A 6,000-nucleotide genomic window follows, 5' to 3' on the forward strand; every position below is an offset into this window, starting at 1 on the left:
AAGGAGTAAAAAGACGAGCCATATCTGGGAAAAGATGTAAGCACAGAGTTGGTATCAAGATCCCCTATGGATCAGTAAGAAAAGATAAAGAACTTAAGAGAAAAATGAGCAAAAACCATGAACTGGCATTTCACAAAAGATGAAATGGCCAGAAAACATGGCAGGATCTTAAGTTCACTAGCGATCAGAGACACAGAAATGAAGACCACAATGAGATGTTATTTTCTGCCCAGTTGGTTCGTAAAAATTGGGACATCTGACACTGTTAAATGTTGACTAGGAAATGGATCAGCAGGAACTCTCTAAATTGCTGGCAGGACTGTAAAGTGATTCAAGCATCGTGGGAAAACAGTTTGGCATTTCTCTGTAAAGATAACAGTGGCACACCTGTGTCCCAGCCATTCCACTCCCAGGATTCTGAGAGCAACCCCTGCAGGTGTATCTAGATACACACCTGAAAGTGTTCATAACAGCACTGCTGGCAATCGCAGAAACGCTGCAACAACATCGTGAATCTAAGACACCTGGTGCTGAGTTGAAAAACTCAAATCCCAGAGAGTATACATGGTTTGATACTCTTTAGTTTTAAACCCAGCACAAGCAAATGATATCTAAGCATGTATACTCTACTAAGCTATACAGACAGAGTGAATGAGTGACAGCCACAAAGTTCAAGACACCTCTGGGGAGGGAGAGGGGAGGAGGGGGAAGGGTAGTGGAGGCTCCAGAATTTGGATTTTATTGGAGGGCAAAGGGGAGCTGGTTTCTGAGAAGAGTGATGTGATTCCAACCTGTTTGTTGTTGTTTTTTTTTTTAATTTGAAATTAAGTTTATTCGTGCATTAAACAGTTATAGAATACCCTTGGGACATTTTTAGTCCAACAATTAAAATTGCATTTAAAAGCCAACTGGAAGAGTTTAGAGACCAAAAAGACATCTGGAGTAACTACTGTTCCCCTTTCCTTGAGTTTATATATATTTACCTTTTAGTCAAGAGAGAGAACTGTGATTACTTTATATTCCAGGGGATGTGATTTCCAGTTCCATTGTCTTAATATGTATAAGATTCTTCTGTGAAGGCCGGAGAAGATCAAAGAATTTGATGTTGATTGGAAGAATTAAGAAGACAAGACTAATTGTTGGTTCATGGACCCACAATTTTACCACAAATCACTAGATGGGGTGGTGGGAGGGGTATTATGTTTCCCATCAATAAAACCTCAGGTATTTATTTTATTTTTGGCTGTGCCGCGTGGCTTGCAGGATCCTAGTTCCCCGACCAGGGATTGAACCCATGACCCTGCAGTGGAAGCATGGAGTCCTAAGCACTGAACCGCCAGGGGAGTCCCCTGAGGTATTTAAAGACTCCATAGACGTGGAGGGAATTCCCTGGCGGTCCAGTGGTCAGTACCCCAAGTTTTCACTGCCAAAGGCCCTGGTTCAATCCCTGGTAGGGGAAATAAGATCCCACAAGCTGCTCTCAGTGCAGCCAAAAAAAAAAAAAGAAGACTCCATACACATGGAAACTCACTTCTGCGTCTCTCAGAGGTAGTGGCAAGGCTGAGAAGGCTGTGGTGGGAGCTCATACTTCCTTGGACTTCTCACATATGTTAGTGCGAAAACCTAACCAGGACTGGACCATGTCAAACACCTCTCTGAATAAAGTAGTTAATCAGTTTTCTCTTCAGGATGCGTTCCAAGGCAACAGTGTGATCCATGATGAATTTTTCCCGGTCTGTTTTTGGCTTGTCTTGGTGCTGAAGTCTATGGCAATACAAAACAGCATGGTCATTTACTGTGAGACCTGCCTGAGTCAAAGAATGGGCTCTCTTAAGTCTCAGCAGTCAGGGTTTAACCTAGTTCATTTTTTTGGCTATTCTCATCATCCAGATGGCAGGACACTTCTGTGGGGACGTCTCTTTTATTCTCCTCCATGGGTTCCAAAGGGCAGTCTCGACCTATGGCTAGCACCTGGCCGACAGACGGTCGTGTCAGCACGAGCAGCTTTCAAGTAGCTGGCACACACCTGCCAGCCTGCCACAGAACAGGGCTCCACCACTGAGCCTCTGGGGAGGTCAGCTGGGAGAGGCGTCTCTAGGCAGCAAGGCAGGCTCTCCCCTTCTGGACTGGGAAGGACCCTCGGGACTGCATATTTCAACAGGCAGCTGAGACCTGACATTACCATGATGTCACCTCTGTGCATAAACACGGGGATGGGGGCTTCATCTCTTTTGAGGCCACCCAGGAGAAAGATGGCAGACTGTCCAAAGCTGAACGACAGCAGGGGTTTGGAGTGCTCTAGTTCAGATTTATCTACATGGATTCCCGGCGTGGAGTCTAATCGGTAGTAATCCAGGATACCCGCTTCAGCTCGGAGACCCTGAAATCCACAGGCAGTGTCCACTTACTCTGAGAGGAAAGTCAGGTCCGCAGGGGAAGGTGGGTAGTGACTGCAGAGTATTTCTTACTGTCCCAGTTACAATGGTAGCCTAGGGTCACCCAGTGCCGTTTCTCTCATAAACTTCAGGGTCTCCATTTATTCACTTCTTTATACCTTAGAAGCTCTTTGCTCTGTTCCCACAAATCTTGGGTCTCTTCTTAGTCACATGTTTGTCCAGGTTACATAGATTGGGTTTCCGGGAATATAACTTAAGGCACTGCTTCACCTGAGAGCAAGGGTTTGGGATAAAAATAAATCGGGATAGCCTTGCAGTCTGTAGGCTCGCCACTCGCTGGCCAGCCGAAGTCCTGCTCTGTATGCATCGTGGTCACTGGCTGGGGACACATTTAGCTGAGATTTGACTACCCTGGGGGCACCAGGCCCCGTGCCTTGGGCCGCCAAGAAGTCAGTGACGCCTCCCAGGTCTGCGGTGCCGGGGCGGCTCTGCCGGCAGAAGTGGAAAAGCTTCGGAAAGGCGAACTCCACGGGCTCCGCTGCCAGCATCGCCACAGTGCCCACGGCCACTGCCACCTTCCCCATCTCGCTGCTTGGCCTCGTCTCCATCCTGCTGTTGAAAAACAATGAAAGTAAGTGTGGAATTGCTACACCTGTGAGTTTTCAGGCTTTTCCTTCTCTGAGCCCCATTTTCTCCCTAATAAGGGTAAGAGGGAACACTTACTATGTACCCAATGCTCCCTACATATATTAGCTCACTTAATTTTCACAACAACTCTGTGAGGTAAGTTTGATTATTATGCTCGTTACACCCATGAGGCAACTGAAGCACAGAAAGGTTAAGTGACTTGCCCAAGGTCACACAGCTACTCGGTGCCAGAGCTGGGATTCAAATCAGCCTCTGCTTCCTTATCAGAACAGTGGAGGGACGGGAGCAACCCCACTGGATGATGAGTCCTCTAGTGGCAGGGGTTGTGTGTGTGTGTGTGCCCTTGGGAACCCACCTCGGATGCTCAGGAAGTCAGCCATGATTATTGTCCTAGCAGGGTTTGGCAGCGAGGCAGGGAGCCAGCATGGGAGGGAATCAGAGACAGTCTGGGTTCGAATCCTGGGTCTGCCACTCACTCACCACAGAGCGTGGCAATCCTCTTGAGGCCTCTCTGAGACTTAGTTTTCTCACCTCTAAAATGGGGGCCGTCCTAGTTGCTATTTCCAGGGCTGCTGTGAGGGATCAGGGAGAGAAAGGTGTGAGTGGCCTGGCCCACCGCCCAGAGTGATGAGCAGTGCTTCAAGGTGGGCTATTATTAGTCACCTGTTCATGGGTGTCCTCAGCAGCTCCCTCTAGGTGATTTCTAACAGGGCTTGGTCAGGAGCAGGCCCTTCAGGGTGTGAACAGCGGGTCCAGCGCCTCTCACACCACTGATGATGTGAGCTGTGTCTAAGAACATTTACATGGGAGCCTCAGCCTAAGGGCCAGAAGGTCAGCAGCTGGGGTCAGGGTGAAGGTGGGCTCCTCAGGTGGCTGGGCACCGCCAGGGCCGCCAAGTCAGGTGCTGGGGTAGTCATTCCTATGGTGACCAGCAGGGGTCATGGTTGGCCACTTGTGCCTTCTTCCCTGGTCCCAGAGCCCATGGGCAACCTGCAGAGGACAGCAAGGACTCCCACATTCCTGCCAACGGCAAGGTGGGGCATTTCCAGCAAGAGTGCATCTGAGGCCCTGACTTGGCTTTCCCACCTCTGTGAAATAAGAAAACGGATACGTTTTTCCATCCCTCTGTGGGAATGTCTGCTGGTCTTTTATCTACCCATCCATTTATCTTTGTTCATTCACTCATCTGCTCATCCATTCATCCTTCTGTCTGTCCATCCGTTCATTATTCCTTTAGTTTCCATTTGTCCATGAATCCATTCCTCTGTCCTTTTATCCAGTCATCCATCCATCCAACATCCAACATCTGTCCATCTACCCTCTGTCTACCCCACATGCACAAAGACCCCATGTTGAGCTAGACTTGTTCAGCCTGAGGTTCCCCATGAAGGGAGGAGCCCATTTGCTGCTTCCGCCACCCCTCTCCCCCATCTCCTCCAGGCTCACCATCTGGTGGGACCAGGGATGTACCAGGCAATGATAACATAAGATGATGCGTGTGGACAAAATTGGGGGTGCAAAAATGTCACATTTCACTATTAATTTTTTTTTAAAATTTATTTATTTATGGCTGTGTTGGGTCTTCGTTTCTGTGCGAGGGCTTTCTCTAGTTGCGGCAAGCGGGGGCCACTCTTCATCGCGGTGCGCGGGCCTCTCACTATCGCGGCCTCTCTTGTAGCGGAGCACAGGCTCCAGACGCGCAGGCTCAGTAATTGTGGCTCACGGGCCCAGTTGTTCCGCGGCATGTGGGATCTTCCCAGACCAGGGCTCGAACCCGTGTCCCCTGCATCGGCAGGCAGATTCTCAACCACTGCGCCACCAGGGAAGCCCCACTATTAATTTTTATAGCACATTAGACTCCAAGGCTCTCCCATCCTCTGCATGGGGATCGACATTTGTGGAGAAGGTCTTTGAGTTAAACAAAAATCTGAGAGGCTCATGTTGCTCCTGGAAGGCAAATGGGGAAAGGGCCTCTGGTTCAACTTCAGCCCCTAGTAGTCACTGCTGATGTCCTCGTATTGAAGCCCATGGGGTCTCTTAGTCGGCTGGCTCCCGACCCCTCCCCAGGCTTCCTGGCCCAGCGGATGCTTTGCTGAGAAGCTGCCTGTCAGAGGCGCCCCAGACCTTCCTCCCCAGCAACGGGAGCCTCTGGTCTCAGGCAGGTAGGTCCTGGCTTCAGTCCTTCACCACAGGGACACGAGCCGCAGGAACACAAACTGACCTAGACCCCAGATACTGGAGCCTGTGGGCTTGGCTGCTTCCTTAGGTGGGCGTTAGGGCAGGGTGAGGGGTGTAACCCAGCCTGGCAGGAAGGTGTCTTATGAGGGGGGACTTCTAACTGAGACCTCCATGTTGAGTAGAGTGAGACAGGGGAAGCGGGAGCGGGAAGTTGGGGGTGGTAAAAGGAAGAGAGAGTGCAGACACGTGGGCTTGTGGGGTAGCGGGGCAGTGGGAGGGGAAGAGAGAAACCAGAGAGGTAAGAAGGGGCCCCATCTTGGAGCTTGGGCAGTAGGGAGATACCGAAGGTCTTTGACCAGGTGAGTTCCCCATGCAAGTGGTGTTTCCAAAGAGTCACTCTGGCAGTGGGTGGAAACAGGTTGGAAAAATGTCCAGGGAGGAGTAGCCATCTCTGGTTGTGCTCGGGTGGACGTGAGACACTGGTGGGTCACCCCTCCCACGGCTGTGCTGACAGCAGGAATGGAGGGGGGGGCGAGGCTCTGTGGGGCGTTGGGTGGGGGGACCCATAGGATGGAATTGCCTGACTGGCCACCAGGTGGTGGGTGGGGTCATCAAGGCTGATACCTGGGGTCCTGGGTGGTGGGTGGTCTGTCTGTAACTGGGGTGGGGAACCCACGAAGGGAGAACAGGTGGTACGTGTGTGTGCCTCAGTTTTATCGATGTAATCCTTTATTGTTAAACATTAATAAAATGTGAACTATAGAGAATACACAGCATC

At 50.5% G+C, this 6,000-nt stretch overlaps 1 pseudogene; it reads right to left on the reverse strand.

Annotated features, from left to right (window-relative positions):
• Positions 1-1,837: 1,837 nt before the first annotated feature.
• LOC131744375 (nucleic acid dioxygenase ALKBH1 pseudogene) lies at positions 1,838-2,980 on the reverse strand (annotated as a pseudogene).
• Positions 2,981-6,000: the final 3,020 nt, after the last annotated feature.

Source organism: Kogia breviceps, chromosome 18 (assembly GCF_026419965.1).
Source record: "Kogia breviceps isolate mKogBre1 chromosome 18, mKogBre1 haplotype 1, whole genome shotgun sequence".
Taxonomy (NCBI): domain Eukaryota; kingdom Metazoa; phylum Chordata; class Mammalia; order Artiodactyla; family Physeteridae; genus Kogia; species Kogia breviceps.